The 18,850-nt window shown below is 35.6% G+C and overlaps 1 pseudogene; it reads left to right on the forward strand.

The window, feature by feature from the left end:
* The first annotated feature begins 723 nt into the window (after positions 1-723).
* Positions 724-2,547, forward strand: LOC101002451 (annotated as a pseudogene).
* Positions 2,548-18,850: the final 16,303 nt, after the last annotated feature.

The following is an 18,850-nucleotide window of genomic DNA, read 5'->3' on the forward strand; positions in this document are numbered from 1 at the left end:
ACAAAAAATGGCAGAATTAAGGACTGATAGATTAATAATTACATTAATATCAATGGTCTAAATATATCAACTAAAAGGCATTGATTGGATTAAATGTTCTTTATAAGAAACTCACTTCAAATATAGTGATATAGGCAGATTTAAAATAAAACGATAGAAAAAGATATTTTATGCAAACATCAATCAAAGTAAAGCAAGAATGGCTACATCAGTACTAAATAAAGTAGACTTCAGAGAAAAAAGATTCCCAGAGTCAGAAAGGGGCATTATATAATAATAAAAGGGTAAATCCACCAAGATGACATAACAATCTTAAGTGTCAATGTACCAAATAGCACAGTTGAAAAGTATGTGAAGCAAAAGCTGATAGAAAAAGGAAGCATAGATAAATCCACAATTACAGTTGGAAATCTCAACATTCTACTATCAACAATTGGTAGAACAACTATACAAAAAGGCCAGGCGTGGTGGCTCTGCCTGTAATTCCAGCAGTTTGGGAAGCCGAGGCGGGAGGATCACTTGAACTCAGGAATTTGAGACCAGTCTGAACAACAAGGCGAAACACCATCTGTACAAAAAATACAAAAATTAGCTGGGTGTAGGCTCAGGCCTGTAATCCCAGCTACTCAGGAGGCTGTGGTGGGAGGATTGCTGAAGGGGGGTTGAGGCTGCAGGGAGCCATGGTCATGACACCATATTTCAGCCTCGGTGACAGAGCAAGACCCTGTCTCAAAAACAAACAAACAAACAGAACTATAGAGAAAATCAACAAGGATATAGAAGAACTCAACAACACCATAAAACCATCAAAATATAATTGGCATTAAAAAATCAGAATATATATTACTTACAAAAGCCCATGCATGGAGCATATACCAAAACAAACTATAACCTGAGAGATAAAACAAACCCCCAACAATTTAAAAGAATTAAAATAATACGTAATGTATTTTCTGACCACAAGGGAAACAAACTACAAATCAATAAAAGAAAGAAAGTAGTAAAACCTTCAAATACTTGAAAACTAACATATGTCTAAATAAACCATGGAAATACATTCATTACTTTGCTCCTTTCTGCCTGTGGATGCTGCCAAGGGAGAGTCACTAAAGTCTCTCTTCCCACTGCCATCATGTCTAAGTCAGCATCTCCCAAAGAGCCTGAACAGGTGCAGACAGCTTTCAAACAACCGATGAGAGTCTGAGGAGGCATTCAGAACAATGGGGAATGCTCATGGACTGTGTGGTAATGAGAGACCAAAACACCAAGTGCTCCAGGGGTTTTGGGTTTGTCACGTGGAGGAGGTGGATGCAGCCACGGATGCAAGGCTACATAAAGTGGATGGAAGAATTGTAAAACCAAAGAGAGCTGTCTCAAGAGAAGATTCTCAAAGACCAGGTGCCCACTTAACTGTGAAAAAGAAATTTGTTGATGGCATTAAAGAAGACACTAAAGAACATCACCTATGGGATTATTTTGAATAGTATGGGAAAATTGAAGTGATTGAAATCATGACTGACCGAGACAGTGGCAAGTAAAGGGGCTTTGCCTTTGTAACCTTTGACAACCATGACTCCATGGATAAGATTGTCATTCGGAAATAACACACTGTAAATGGCCACAACTGTGAAACTAGGAAAGCCCTGTCAAAGCAAGAGATGGCTAGTGCTTCCTCCAGCCAGAAGTCGAAGTGGATCTGGAAACTTTGGTGGTGGTTGTGGGGTGGTTTCGATGGGAATGACAACTTTGGTTGTGGAGGAAACTTTAGTGGTCATGGTGGCTTTGGTGGCAGCCATGGTGGTCATGGATATGGTAGCAGTGGGGATGGCTATAATTGATTTGGTAATAATGGAAGCAATTTTGGAGGTGGTGGAAGCAACAATGATTTTGGCAGTTACAACAATGAGTCTTCAAATTTTGGACCCATGAAGGGAGGAAACTTTGGAGGCAGAAGCTCTGGCCCCTAACGTGGTGGAGGCCAATACTTTGCCAAACCATGAAACCAAGGTGGCTATGGTAGTTCCAGTAGCAGCAGTAGCTATAGCAGTGGCACATTTCAATTCCTGCCAGGAAAGAAAACTTAGCAGGAGAGGAGATCCAGAGAAGTGACGGGGAAGCTACAGGTCACAGCAGATTTGTGAACTCAACCAAGCACAGTGGTGGCAGAGCCTAGCTGCTACAAAGAAGACATGTTTTAGACAATACTCATGAGTCTGGGGAAAACTTGAAGATTGCATTTATGACTAATGGTACAACAGATCATTTTAGTTTCTGTTCTGTGGAAAGTATAAAGCATTCCAACAGGGGGTTTTAATGTACATATATATGTTTTTGCACCCATGCCATTGATTGCTAAATGTGATAGTCTGATAATGATGCTTAATAAATATGTCTTTTTAAAAAATAAATAAATAACATTTATAATAGCATTTAAAGAATTAACACGAATTGGGGAAAAGCAAAACTAAACCCTCTCCCAGCAACAGAAAAGGAGGAACCACTTTCCAATTCATTTTATGAAACTAGTATTGCCTTGATACCAAAATAAGAAAAAGACGGTTTTTAAAAACAAAAAGAAAGAAAACTACAGACCAATATTTCTCATCAGTATAGATGCAAAAATCCTTATCAAAATGTTAGCAAATATAAGTAAGCAATATGTAAAATGATTAAATAACATATTCAAATGAAGTTTATTTCAGAAATGCAAGGTTGGTTAAGTGGTTGAGAATCAATCAATATAATCCACCATATTAGCAGACTGAAGAAGAAAATCACATCAATTAATTCAGAAGATGAATTTAACAAAGTTTAACACCAATTTATAATTTTTAACTCTTGTAAAAACAGGTCTACAGGGTAATTTCCTAAACTTGATTTTTTTAAATCTACAAAACTCTGTATCTAACATGATACTTAACGGTGAAAAACTGAATTATTTACCTCTAGACCAAGAACAAGATAAGGATTTCTGCTCTCAGCACTCCTATTCAATATAGTGCTGGCAGTTCTAGTCAGTGCACTAAAACAGGAAAAATAAATAAACGGCATGGAAATTGGAAGAGAGACATAATGTAAAATAGTACAGTCATTCTGGAAAACGATTTGACAGTTTTTTTTAAAAAAAACTAAACATGCAATTACCACAAGACCTAACGACTGCACTCCTTGGTATTTACCCCAGAGAAATTAAAAATTATGCTTATAAAAACACCTATATACAAAGGTTTGCGGCAAAATTGTTAGCATTAGCCAAAAACTGGAAACAACCCAGTGACTCATTGTAGAAACTGTGGTATATCCATGTCACTGAATATTAATGAACAATAAAAATGAATGAGCAGTTGATACATGTAAGAACAAGCTGGATAATCTCTAGAGAATTATTCCCAGTGAAAAAGTCAACCCCAAAAGTTACACTATCTTTTCATTCATATAACACTCTTGAAATGACAAAAGTATAGAAATGGCAAACATATTAGAGTTATCAGGAGGGGAGTGAGGTGGGAGGGAAGCGGGTCCGTAAAAGAGCAGCATGAGGGATGTTTGTGGAGATGGAAATGTTCTATAGCTTGACTATCAATGTCAGTGTCATAGTTGTGATTTTACAAGATTTTGCCATTGAGACAAACAAGGGAAGGTGTATATCCAGTCTCTCTGTAGTATTTTTCCCAATTACATATGTATCTACAATTATATCTAAAAAAAAATTTAATTAAAAATGATTTTTCAATGCAGTCATATACTTTTATTTATGGAAAATTAAATACACCTGCATACCCATATGTATAATCAAGTGGTCCAGATATATGCTCACCAAGCTGTTGACAGTAATTTTCCTTGGATGTGGTATTTCAGGGGATTTTGCTATTTGCTTTTCTAAATTTTTAAATGTTATATGAGTAATGCGCATAATACATATATATATTCTTATCGTGAAATAACATAAGTAGAAATTAAAAGCAAAATACTCTGCCAGATAAAATCTCCTCCCAAGGATAATAATTATTAGCATTTTGACTTATATCCTTCCAGACCCAATTCTGTAATTGCATACAATTAGGTATTATGTATATGTGAATAAATAAATCTTTTCAGAATCATTTATAATAAATAGAATTATAGCCACCCTTCATAACTTCTTTTTTCAAAAATATGACTTGATAATATTTCTATGTCTGCAAATACTTATAACTACTTAATTTTTTAACCAGAGCATGGTTGTTCATAATTAATCTAATTCATTCCTATAGGTTTAGATTATTTAATATTTTTGACTGTTATAAATAATGCCACATACGCATGCTTGCAAATTGTTTTGCAGATAGAGAAATTTTCTGTAGAATCGATTCTTAGAGATGAAATTTCTAGGGCAAAGGGCTTATTCATTTCAAAACTTGAAAGAAGCTACCAAATTACCCACTAAAAAAGTAGACAAAAATATACACCTTCCAACTGTGTATGAGAATATTTGTTTCAAAACATACTAACACATAACATTATCAATCCAATTTTTATTTTAATTTTAAAATTTTTAATCAAGAAAATTCAAAGATAAACTACATTAAGATATTGTTTCATACCCAACAAGACAAAAAAATTATTGGCTTCATTTTACTTCTCTCCTACGCTACTCAAAACATCCTGCCCTCGGCCAGCATCCATGTTAAAATCACGGGTAGTTTTAACTTTCAGATTATTAATATTTTTAACATATTCATCAATTATTTAGACTTAACAATTAGTTTTGCCAGCATCTTTGCTCTGTGGTTTTATTTGTGTCCTTTGCCATTTGTTTTATTTTACTTCCTTTTGCTTTTACTAGGATTCTCTCAAATAGGGAGGGGCAGTGAGTGGAATTGTCTTTGACACATCCAAAACTATCTTTAGCCTTCACTCTTGAATTCTACGTTGGCCAGGAATAGAATTCTAAGTTTATAATAATTTCATCTCAGAATTCTGAAGACATTATTCCATTGTTTACTGTACTCAGTATTGCTTTAAAAAGCTTAATGACAATCTGATTTTCATTTACTTGCATGTAAACTGTTGTTTATCTTTGAAACCTTTTGGACATTTCTCTTTATCCTCAGAGAACTGAAATTTCACTGATGTCTAGCTGTGGCTCTCTTTTTATACCTCCTATGTAATACCACATGGTCTTTGAAACCTGGAGATTTACTGATTTCTTGAGCTCTAGTAAATGCTCTTTTCTCATTTAATTGATCATTTTCTCCCATTTGTTGTCTCCTTACTTTCCCAGGGCATTACTATTTTATAGCTATGGGTATTCAGGATCTGCATTTTATTTGTTTTAACTTTTTTTCTCATACTCTCTGTAGTAGGCAGAATAAAGCCCAGCCCTTGCCCCCCAGGATAGTCACATACCACTATCCAGAGACTGTAAATATGTTAACTTTTCACAACAAAAGGTATTTTGCAGGCATCACTAAGTTAAGGATTTGAAATGGGAAGATTATCCAGGATTATCTGGGTAGATCTAATGTAATCAAAAGGATTCTTATGAGAAGGCAGTAGGATATCAGGGTCAAAGGAGATGTGACCACAGAAGCAGAGAGTAGAGAGAAAAGAGAGAAAAAGACTGGAAGATGCTTCCTTGCTGGATTCGAATATAGAGGAAAGGGCCACAAGCCAAGGAATGCAGCTGGCCTCCAGAAGCTGGAAAAGGCGAGAAAACAGATTCTCTTCTAGAGTCTCCAGAAGGAACAGAGCCCTGCGAACACCTCGACATTAAGATTCTGATCTCTAAAACTGTAAGATAATAAATTTGGGTTGTTTTAAGCCAGTACATTTGTGGTAATTTGTTACAGCAGCAATACAAAACTAATATAATTTTGAATTAACCCTTTATAATTTTGCATTGCTTCCTGTAACGACTCACTTCATCTTTCAGTATACTGATTTGATTTTCAGCTCTGTCCTTTCAGCTATTCAACCTATCAGTTGAAATGTCTTGTATTGGTTATGATGGTTACTTGCAAAAACTCCAACTACATTTTCCTCCCTTTAAAGGACTGTTTTTTTATTTTTGTTTTTGTTTTTGTTTTGAGACAGGGTTTCTTACTCTATGGCCTAGGCTGGAGTACAGTGGCATAATATCACAGCTCACTGCACCCTCAATCTCCCTGGCTCAAGCAATCCTCCCACTTCAGTCTCTTGAGTAGCTGGGACTGCAGGCACATGCCACCACGCCTGGCTAATTTTTCTTTTTTTTCTTTTTCTTTTTTTTTGTAGAGATAGGGTCTCACTATATTCAGGCTGATTGTCTTTTAGGAATGCAATATCCATTCAAATCTAAGCATATCAGTTATCTGTATCATAATTTTTTTTTCCATTATCTTCGCTTCCTTGATGTTAGCCCTTCTGTTTCTTAGTTCAGCAGCTCTTTTCTTAAATACATGGTGATTCTTGATTGTTGACTTAGTTGTATTTGAGAATCTTATGCATTTGAGTGACAGTTCTGGTAACTCTAGCCTGTTTCTGGTTATTGTAGGAGAAAATCAATAAAAACAAAATTTGCAGAATGGCTGCAGCTTACCATTCAAGTCTAGAAAATCCTTTCTACAGATCATGAGGTGCTAACAAAAAAGACCAGTGCAGCATGAGTACCGACAATCAAACAGATGCTAGCCAATATGCCATTGTTGCTGAGAAATCATGAGTTGCCTGACTCCTTCCTTTTCAGGAAGTTATACTTACACATATAACTTTGGGTGAATGCTAGAATGAATATTTCCCTTTTTATTAGTCTTTTAGTGGTGTGTGTGTGTGTGTGTGTGTGTGTCTGCTTGTGTCTTTGGGTCTTCCTCTCCTGTTCTTGTAGGCATCTGGAGGTATTTTAGCATTTGCTTCTGTTGGGTGTCCTATTCTAAACCTATAGGCGTAAGTAAAGATACCTAAATTCAAGCTCTTACCTTATGAAATTTTATTGGCTGCATCCTGCCCAAAAGAGTCTATGTAAATATTTCATTGTATTAAAAAACATTTATATAACATACAAGCTTGTGTTTTCATTAAAAAACATTTATGTAACACAGAAGCTTGTACTGAAGATTTACCATTGTTCCCAATTTCAAAAGAGAATCCCTAGCAGTTCAAGAAGTACTTCCCTGGCCCAACAGATTCAAGGAGAAACAGAAGAGTGAAAGAGGCCCTTGACAAAACACATGTGAGAGAAATATATTCAGACGTATTCCACAGAGTCACTTTTAAAAACAATCTGATGCCAAGTTTAAACGTAAAGACATCACTAGTAAGTTCTAAAATTAAAACTTTTGTTCTAAAATAATAGAGAATGAATGTATCACTAATATGTATCATTAAATCACAGCACCTGATCTGAGACAAGTCTCAAAAGTCCAGAATCACAGAACTGGAAGGAACATTAAAGTCAACCAATTTGAGACTCTCCTTTTACAAATGAAGAAACTAAATCCATTAGAGTTTAAATGATTTTCCAAAGTTGCAAAGTCTTTGTCTACAGAACCAGAACGGATACTCCTAAACCACTGTGCTTCTCTATGACAAACTGTTTAGTTATCTTTAGTCTTCCATCACTTAGATATTTGGTGATACCACCAAAGCAATATTTTTACTTATAGTGAATTATCTAATTAGCTACTGTATTCTAAAAACACACAGAAGTCACTGGTTTGTTACACATTCTATCTTCCAAAATTAATGACCAGACTTTCTAACCTATTTTAGTAAGTTATAAAAAGAAAACATTATTTTATAGTAAATACAGTACAATTACAACCTCTTTCAAAACTGGTTCTCTTCAAAATAAAATCTTAAAGCAATAAGAAGAAAATGAACTTTCCCATGTGGGTTGCAGTATTTTACAGCTAGAAAGAACTTCAGTCTTCATGCAGTAGGGAAGAAAAATGAGGCCTGCAGAGGCTGCAGTCCCATCCTTTTGTGCTAATGAGCTGGGTGACCTCGAGGGAGCCACGGAGCTGCACTAGGTTTGCCTTCTCTGAAATTCGTTGTCAGATTTCATTTGTATTATTACCTAATTTCCTCCATGATTAAGAACATTTCTTTTAGATTACAGACACATGATATTTTTGGTTCAACTAGATACACTTATAAAATTAGAAGGATATTATTATCTTTTAAGCAAGAAAACAAAAGATTGTATGATGAGATGTATAAAATTAGTTTACAGATTCATGCTACCATCATTCTCAATCCCAGAGCCAATGGAATGTCCTCAAATAATCACCTGACATCAATGTGGGCTTACATGGCTTCAGAATCTTAGGATGCACAGCCAGTATATGTTGAAGAGACACATCTTTACAACTGGTATTTTTCCAAATGGGGATTAAAATTTTCACTAACAATTGCTGCATACACCACCCAGGGTGTTACCAGATTTTCCTGAATTACCAAATGGAAATGATCCGAATTTAGTACTTAAGTATCATTTCAACTTTATAGCAAATACTTTAGAATTTTTATTTCACAGTGCTTGCTAGCTATATTTGCATAGACTATTAGAAATAATTTATTCTACATAATGTGTCATTTTTCCATTTGACAAACATTTCTCTCCTTTCTTTTATTTTCAATTGATGTGAAATTTGCATGACTGATGTTGCTTTCAACTTAAACAGCTCATACATAACTATTGCTATTACCTGGGGTACAATTACAAGTGTCAAATCTGCAGCTGGCTTCCTCCTCTTCCTTTCATTTTTGGAAAAAAAGTCACTGAGCAATCCAGTGGCTTCTGCCAAGACCTATGGAACAAGAATTATGTGTTACATGCAAATTCAAGCATGCCTTACAATTTTGTAAAATGAAAACTTAGAACACTACTAGTTAGTTAAGTTTATTCCACTATCTATATATGTAATGATGCTTTGATTAGGATATATAATGATTTAATCAGTAATCATTCATACCTACTGGTGCAAGACTTCAAAAGGAAGCCTTTTCAGTAAGCCTATGTGGAAACTTAAAGATGTGATGTCAATTATTTTAAAACACTATGTAGTGGCAAGTTTCTATTACTAGGCATGTTTAAACATTCAAATTTTAATAAGTCATACATGCTAGTGCTAATCTTTATAATATCTTATATATTTAGAAACTTAAAGATTTAAAGTGTTCCAAGTTATTTACATGTGTTATCTTGCTTGAGCCACAAAACAACCCAAATGAGATAAGTAGTGCCGATGTCTACACAGATGTTACATACAAGATAATATATGACCACTGTCTAGAGCACAGCATTGTCAGTAAATGCTGGCCCAGAATGGGGGTTCAATAAACAGTGTTTCCTGTCCTCTAAAGTGCTGGCAAGTGACAGAATTGGGCCTGGAAATCAAATCTTCTGGTTCCCAATCTAATATTTTCCATGCTGCATGACACTAACTCTACAGGTAAAGGTTAAACTGAGATAATGAAGCATCAGCTAGCCATAGTCTGCAAGGGCAAGAGAAGGCTGCAGTTAGCTCTCAGAAGGACCACTCTGTCATGTCCTGGAGCTTCACATGGAGAAGGAAGCAAATTCTCTTCTCTTCCTACGAATGAGTTGCACAGGCAGCTTCCAGCCTGTATAGTAGTTAATAGCACAAAATGAACTCCCTCATAACAAACACCCAGGTACCTGTGGCTCCTTTTTTTCCATTATGGAAATTTTCAAATATTAAAAAAAGCAGAGATGGATAATATAAAGAGCCTTCATGGACCATCACCCAGCTTCAACAATTGCCAACATTTTACCTATCCATTTGTTTTTTCAGACATGCAGCTTTATGATGTCTCAAGACTGTTGGCTCCATAGTTTCCATGAGGTCAAAAAACAGTGCTGCCCTGGGAAAGCTGGAGAGGGAGAAATTGCAGCTCTCACACCTCTTATTTCCTGCCCCACCTCCAAATCAGAGGATAAATTTACCACAGGTCCCAAGAAGCCAAGAACCAAAGAACACATAGAATTTGAAAGGTGACCTCTATTCATTCTGATTTAGGTTATTGATTTGCTGATCCCAAATATGATATAACTTGAAAGTATCTTCCTCTTAAATATGAATAATTGGCTTGTGAATTCTGCCATTTCTGAATTCCTATACCAGTCTCCGTATACACGGTTCATGTTACTTCTAGTATTCTGCCTTAAATTACATTGATTTCTAAATGTGTCCTTACCTTCCCATAGTTTAATGGAAATTTTATATTCCTTTTCACAACTGGAAAGTAAACTTTTACTAAATAAGTGCTTATGGAATAGTTATTGAATTTATTCTAGTTGAATTCCAAAGCTTAACTCTATATATTCTGAAAGTTTTAAACATGTTTCTTGAATTGAGGCAAAATATAATTTGATGCAACAGAGAGAAAAAGTAACTTGAGTAATCAAACAACTAAAAAAAAGTAACTCCACAATTATTGACTCAGGCAAAAATAAATGTCTGCCTCAAATTCCTAATATATGAATAAACTCAGCACTGAAATTACATGCGTTTTCTTAACCCTGCTAAACTTTATATTCTTATCACAAAATGATGCTACATAAATGACAAATACTGAAATATAAAGTGAAAGTGGCTTTTGGCATACAATCTATGGTCATGTTATTATGGCCATGCTCAGTGCTTAGGGGAGACTTCCGTCCAGCATGTGGAATCCCTTTCAGCAACACTTTCACTGGTTCTTAAAATACTTCTGGGAAAGGAAAGGCACATTGCCTCTGCTTTTAGAAACCAGAAAAGTGAGTCATTGAGGTGAAGTCCCTGCCTGGTTTAGAGAGGAAATCAGTGGACACTTGAGGGTTTGAACTGTCAACTTCTGGATCATTCGTACAGTAAGTTAACAAATTTTATTAAATACACACTATGTTCTAGACCCAGCACTAGGCCTTAGGAATAAAAAGATGAATAACCCAGTTTACCCTCAAGGAACTTGCAATGCAGTAAAAGGAAACAAACTTGTAGAGTAAGCACAAAGAAGTGTTAGTATAAAGGTATAAATGTTTCTAGATGCCATTAATGTAAAAACTGCAATTACTTTTGCGCCAACCTGATATTGTAGACATTATAATAAAAAGATGTACTGATTTTACAGGGAACCCAAAAGTAAGATTAAGCTATTCTCCTGAGGTACAGTAGAGAAACTGCCTAACCAATTGACTCTTGAAAAATGACAGGAATATTGGCCACGGAATCAAGGACAAGTAATCTCAGCCCCAGTAGTTGTCAATGTCCCCCTTTCAGCCCCAGTAGCACTGGGAAGTCAGGCCTCCCGCTTCTGCTGCTGCTTGCTATCTCCTCCATCTGCTTTCAGAATTGGAAGCTGTGACTTGGGTAAGGAGCACAATTGTAGACTGCCATCAAGGCAGTCAGCACACACCAGCCCATTTGCTAAATGTCTGTATCTCTTTCTTGTTTCTCTAGGCCCTTCAGCTCAGAAAGGAACATCAGCCAACTTTTAAGTTCTCATTCAAGGCAAGACTGTCACTGATACCAGTATAGACAGAAGTCCTTGGAAGTAGCGGCTGCTGCTGTCAGAAAGAGAAGTGGAAACCTTGGGGGTGATAGATCACACACGTTGCTCGAAACCAGTCATCTTACCAATATCACAAGGAACTGAGGTTTGCCTCTCAAAGGACAGAGATCATTGAGGTAGTTACCAAAATAATTACAAAAAATAATAGCTACTCATTTGTTGTCCCTGCTAAGTGCCAGTTGCTTTATATGTGTTGTCTCTAAGCTCACAACAGCCCTGTAAGGTATTTGGTATTTCTTGAATTTTATAAGTGATGTTCAGGAAAGTAAAGTCACTCACAGATCCAATCAGTGGAAGAATGAGAACTGAGTTCATGTCTTTCTGACTCTAAAACTCAGTCTCTTTCCATGACACCATTCCAGTAAGAGAAACAAAGAAGAGTGTAATATAATGATACAGAATTTCACATAGCACATAGAACTTCATCTCATTAAATGTGATATATTTTATATATACTTTGAACTTTTTAACTCCATTCAACAATTTTAAGCAGCTACTGTGAGGGAATTTTAAGTGTTTCAGGAAACAAAACTGAATAAAACAATTTCCACTCTCAGGAAACTAGATTAAAATCCAGTGGAAAGGATAAGGCAAGGATACAAACAACTCAAAAATAAATCAAAATACTACTTTGATACAAAAATAAACACTACTAGAAAGGTGTAAATGTTTCTAGATGTTCAAATGCAGAAATTTCACAGATCAGAGCATAATAATAATAAATATCAAGTACTTACTACATTCCACCTCCTGACTTAAGTACATTGTATTTTGTAGCTCATTTAATTCTACCTGGTCTGAATTACTATTCTTATAATCTTTGTTTCAAAGATGAGGAAAATAAGACCTAGAGAACTAAAATATCTGCTCCAAGGATACTCATCAGCTAAGAAGCTAAATTGGAATATGAACCTATGGTAATATGCTCTCAAAGCCTATGTGCCTACCTGCCCTGCCATGCTGCCCTGATTGGAAGAACCTCCCAGAGTTGGGATGTCTATTCAAAACCTGTGTCAAAGAAGGGATGAATTTCTGCCTTTCTGAGAGGTGGCAAAGACGGGAACTCTTTGCTATGGTTTATTTCTTTATCACAATAACACTATACCAAAATTGGAATGTGGGTCTATTTTCTTGCTTTGCAGAGGCACTGGAAGATTGAGTGGCTCACTAAAGATCACGCGTTAGTTAATGCCACACAAAGAAATCAATCTAAGCCTCCCAATGTTATGCTCACTGTCCTCTGTATCTGATGGTTCCCTATGTCTCCAGCAGTCCCTGCCCAGACAACAACTCATTAAACACTGCTTGCCCTGAAAGGATTAAGGATTTTTTATTTCAAAATATACTTAATTATAAACTAGAAATTTTCCTCTTAGCCAATTCATAATGTAAGTGGGAGAAAAAACAGTGCTTTGCATCCCTAAAACATAATTCTTTCACTAGCATCAAGACTGTTATCCTGCCCCTTTTCTGTCTTTTCTTCACCAGATTAAATAGTTGCAATTCATTTATGCTTTTCTCCCCGACTCTAGTTCTGGAGAACTTAATTCTTTTGACTGCTTTCTTCTGAAGTCTTTCCAAGGTCCCCACATCTTACTAACATTATAGGCCCCTAAAGATAATTATAATAAAGGTCTGAGTAATGTTGATTCTAGAAGTATTAACAAGCTTTTTTTCAAACTATTTTCTTGGTGAAAAAATTTGGTAACTTGCCTTAATATATAAATATATATATATAAATGTATATATTGTTGATTCATGTTTAGTATATCATCATTTACAAGCTTTTTTCTTCCATTTTTTAGTGCAGCCTATGTTTGCTAATCAACTAATTATATGTAATTTTTATTTTTATTTTTGTCATCCAGACTATAGTGCAGTTTCTCATTCATAGCTCACTGCAGCCTCAAACTCCTGTGTTCAGGCAATCCTCCTACCTCAGCCTGTCTAGCAGCTAGGACTACAATTATGCACCAACACACCTGGCTAATTTTTCTAATGTTTTATAGAGGTAAAGTCTCACCATGTTGCTCAGGCTGGTCTTGAACTCCTGGGCTCAAACAATCGCCCCATCTTTGCCTCACAAAATGCTGGGATTACAGGCATGAGCCACTGCTTCCAGCCTGTTTCTTCTTTTTAACACCATTGTCCAAGGACCGGGTGGCCCATGCTGTCAGTGCATTTAGCACATGTGCATAGCATATACTCAGCCATCAATCAAATGACTGACGAGCTATTAAATGTGTCTGCCCATCAATCACATTGATGTAACTACTCACATAAGTCTAACACATTGTGCGTGTCTACAGATGTGTGGGCTTCTGTCAAATGCACAAATAGTGTTGAGAAGATATAAAACAATAAATAATAGTTCTAACAGTTCTAACAAGTAGTGGTTAAGGAAGTAAATGTCATCAAGACTGGATAGAAAATATCTTTGTTAATAAATGTGAACGCATCTGAAAAGCTCTGCAAAGCTTCCTATTAAATATGATGGATAAATTCATGCTCACTCATGAAACTCCACTAAAGTGATAGTAAAGCATTACAACAAAAATACAAAAATGCACAAGGACCAAAAGAATGGAAGAGGAATCTACAGCAAAATCCAGAAAAAGATAAACAAGTGGTGAATGCCTTAATAGACCCAAGAAAGTAGATAGATCCAAGAAGGAAAACATGGCCCTCAGAAGGCTCAGGACTTTGTGGCATCCAGATACCTCTGGATGAGAAGGTAGAGGTGTAACTAAAAGCAGACGTATTTGTTGAAAATATAAGAAACAATTAAATCGCCAGATCCTCTTCACAACTCTCTTCCACGTAAGACTGAGGGGTTTTCCTCTGAAAAGTTTTATACGCTGAGGCACACCAGGCAGAGGGCATGCTAGTTGTTGGCAGTGAGAATTACACTATCCAGATAAGAGTCCAGTTTCTCTGAGGAAATTGCCTGCCCATAAGAAAAAGTCTAAAAATACTTGCATTGGAGGTTCTCCATTGAAGTGTTCCAGCTAGGTCACCTGACAATGGAACCCAGATCAACAAGCCCTATCCACTTACAAAAAGCTTTCAGTCAGCACTTTAATACTTCACACAACAGCCAACAGACTTGACCAAGAGCCAAAATTCATGAGACATTTGAGGAAGGTCTCTAATGTGAAAGACAGAAGCCAAACAAATAGGAATAAGTGATAGATGAAATACAGACGCTGAACTAATCAAATATCATTAATGTCCTCAGAGAGCTAAAAGAATTGACATTCATGAAATGTCATGATGATTCTTTTAATTCAGAAAATAGAAATGAATCCTTCGAAATCAAAAATATGATAACAAATGAAAAACTCAAGAGAGGAGTTGAAGAGTAAATCAGAGGAAAGTTTTCAGAAAGTAAATCAAAAAGACAAAGAAAAGAAAATACAAAAAAAAAATGACAAGTAGAAAAGATTCAATATTCAAATAAGAGACAAAGAAAGAGAAGAATAAAAATAACAGGCCCAGCGTGGTGGCTTATGCCTGTAATCCCAGAAATTTGGGAGGTTGAGGCGGGCAGATCACCTGAGGTCAGCAGTTGGAGACCAGCCTGACCAATGTGGAGAAACCCTGTCTCTACTAAAAATACAAAATTAGCCAGGTGTTGTGGCGCATGCCTGTAATCCCAGCTACTCGGGAGGCTGAGGCAGGAGAATAGCTTGAACCCAGGAAGAGGAGATAGCAGTGAGCACTCCATCCTGGGCAACAAGAGCAAAACTCTGTCTCAAAAAAAAAAGAAGAAGAAGAAAATTATTAGTGAAATAATTCAAGAAAAATTCCCAGAAAGATGCTAAACTGAACTTAATAAGTTCTTAGTGTAATGGACTAAAAGAAACCCATATCATTACATATATTTATACTAGTATCAGACAGGAGAGACTTAGAATTCTAACAAGTCAAAACCGCCCAAAATACTTAGATAACTCTTTTTAAATTAATAAACTATTAACTATATTAAATGAATTTCTATTTCAATACTTTAGAAAACATTCACATACTTATTTAAAGCTTAAAATCACAAAGTTATCAGATTCTCTTAAACACAGCAAACACTTTAACTGACAAACACAGATTATTCTGAACTTAATGCAATAATACTAATGTTATAGGCTTATTTCATCATGTGTATTCTTAATCCAAAGTTATTGTAGAGTCAAATCACCTAATCAATTTAGGGAGAGAGTATAAATTTCTGACACAAGCTGAAAGATTATAGACCTTGATAGTCTATGAAACGGAGAAATAATGATTCCAGGATGACTATACACAAGATCATCTATGTTCCTAATTTCTTCCAGTGTTGATTGGATTCAATTAACCTCATTATTCTCTAACTGGATTCTGGATTATTTCATTGCTTTGTCCAAGTTTGATATCTCATCAAATCAGATTCAACATTCATTATCAGTTTGTACATTCATCTAGATATTATTATCATACTATAAGAAACATTCTGTAGTCATTCTTATGGGAGAAAAAAAACATAGTACTAATTCATTTTAGTTTATGAATAAGATTCAAGTCCTGGTTCTGTCAGTTTCTAGCTCTATGACATGGACAATTTACTCAATCTCTCTGAATCTCAGTTTGCTCTCCAATAAAATGGGAAAGAAATGACGTAACTAAATGCACTTCACCGAATTTCATTAGCATTTCAGAAGCTATTTTTTAAAAGGTAGAAATAGTTCATATCCCACAAGAAAAGTAGAAAGAAAATAAAAGTAAGTTTTCTTCTTGTGTGTCTTTATGGACAGGACACGTGGAAAAAAAGTCATTGTATTATGAGCAAAATAAGATAGAAACTGTAAAATAATGACAATTATTTTTAAAACACATTCCAGAATATCTAAACCCAAATTCTTATCATAGTCTTTTAAGTATCTTTGTAATATTATTATTTTCATAACATTTTGGCTCACTCATTTCAGACTCTGTAATACAGTCTTGTCACTATCCACAGTGCTGAGGGTAAATATGATTTTAAAAATAGTCATGCCATATAAATACAAAGTTATTGATTATTAGCTGTCCATTAATTGGAGACTGGTTTAAACACTGGGATGATAAGCTGTGAAAAAAAAAAGGACATGGAAACTATATATTGACATGAAATTATTTCCATGAGTTTTCTTATTAAAAGGAAGTTGAGAAATTGTGCACAAACTTCTTATTAGTGTTGAAAAATACAAGAGAGGTAAATGCACACATGTATTTGCTTGTATTTACTTAAAATATTCCTGAAAGATTACCTAAGAAAGGGAAATTTTTGTTGCTCCTGGGTCAGAGAATCATGTGAATGTACCACTATTACAAAAAATTAAACAAATGAAAATTTTTACAAGTCAAGTGAAGTGTGAAAAGTAAAGTGAAAAATCAAACTAGATAAAATTTATAAATTAGACTATAAAATAAATAAATGGGAGTGATGTATTATAAAACAAAAACAAATTAATTTTTCATGGAGCAATTACAACATTCTTTTTTTTTTTTTTTTTTTGGAGATGGAGGGTTCTTGCTCTGTTGCCCAGGCTGGAATGCAGTGGTGCAATCTCTGCTCACTGCAAACTCCATCTCCCAGGTTCAAGTGATTCTCTCGCCTCAGTCTCCCAAGTAGCTGGAATTACAGGTGCCTGCCACCATGTCCGGCTAATTTTTGTATTTTAGTAAAGATGGGGTTTCACTATTTTGGCGAAGCTGGTCACAAACTCCTGACCTCAACGATCTGCCTGCCTTGGCCTCCCAAAGTGCTGAGATTACAGGCTATGAGTCACCGCACCGGGTCTAAAAATTCTTATTCAGAAAAGATTGGACTTCTTTCTTTGATAAACAGCACTTATTTTTAAGTACACATTCTATGATTTTTTTAATATTATTATACTTTAAGTTCTGGAATACATATGTAGAATGTGCAGGTTTGTTACATAGGTATACACGTGCCATGGTAGTTTTCTGCACCCATCAACCCCATCAACCTGTCATCTATATTAGATATTTCTCCTAATGCTCTCCCTCCCCTAGACCCTACCCTTCAACAGGACCTGGTGTGTGATGCTCCCCTCCTTGTGTCCATGTATTCTCATTGTTCAACTCCCACTTATGAGTGAGAACATGCAGTGTTTGGTTTTCTGTTCGTGTGTTAGTTTGCTGAGAATGATGGTTTCCAGCTTCATCCATGTCTCTGCAAAGAACATGAATTAATCCTTTTTTATGGCTGCATTGTATTCCATGGTGTGTATGTGCCACATTTTCTTAATACAGTCTGTCATTGAAAGGCATTTCGATTGGTTCCAAGTCTTTCCTTTTGTGAACAGTGCTGCAGTAAACATACCTGTGCATGTGTCTTTTTAGTTGAATGATTTATAATCCTTTGGGTATATACACAGTAATGGGATTGCTGGATCAAATGGTATTTCTGGTTCTAGATCCTTGAGGAATCACCACACTGTTTTCCACAATGCTTGAACTAATTTACACTCCCACAAACAGTGTAAAAGCATTCCTATTTCTCCACATCCTCTCCAGCATCTGTTGTTTGCTGATTTTTAATGATTGCCATTCTAACTGGCATGAGATGGTATGTCATTGTGGTTTTGATCTGCATTTCTCTAATGACTAGTGATGATGAGCCTTTTTGAATATATTTATTGGCCACATAAATGTCTTCTTTTGAGAAGTGTCTGTTCATAGCCTTTGCCCACTTCTTGATGGGGTTGTTTTTTTTTTCTTGTAAGTTTGTTTAAGTTCTGTGTAGATTCTGGATATTAGCCCATTGTCAAATAGATAGATTACAAAAATGTTCTCCCATTCTGTAGTCTACCTATTCACTCTGATGATAGTTTCTTTTGCTGTGCAGAAGCTCTTTAGTTTAATTAGAACCCATTTCTCAATTTTGGCTTTTGTTGCCATTGCTTTTGATGTTTTAGTCATGAAGTCTGCTCATTCCTGAATGGTATTGCCTAAGTTTTTTTCTAGGGTTTTTATGGTGTAAGAAACTCACTCAAAACCAGACAACTACATGGAAACTGCACAATGACTATTGGGTACATAAAAAAAATTAAGGCTGAAATGAATAAATTATTTGAAACCAATGGAAACAAAGAAACAACATAACAAAATCTCTGGGACACAGCTAAAGCAATGTGTAGAGGGAAATTTATAACACTAAATGGCCACAAGAGAAAGCAGGAAACATCTAAAATAGCCACTCTAACATCACAATTAAAAGAACTAGAGAAGCAAGAGCAAATAAATTCAAAAGCTAGCAGAACACAAGAAATAACTAAGT

This window comes from Papio anubis, chromosome 3 (genome assembly GCF_008728515.1).
Source record: "Papio anubis isolate 15944 chromosome 3, Panubis1.0, whole genome shotgun sequence".
NCBI classification, from domain to species: domain Eukaryota; kingdom Metazoa; phylum Chordata; class Mammalia; order Primates; family Cercopithecidae; genus Papio; species Papio anubis.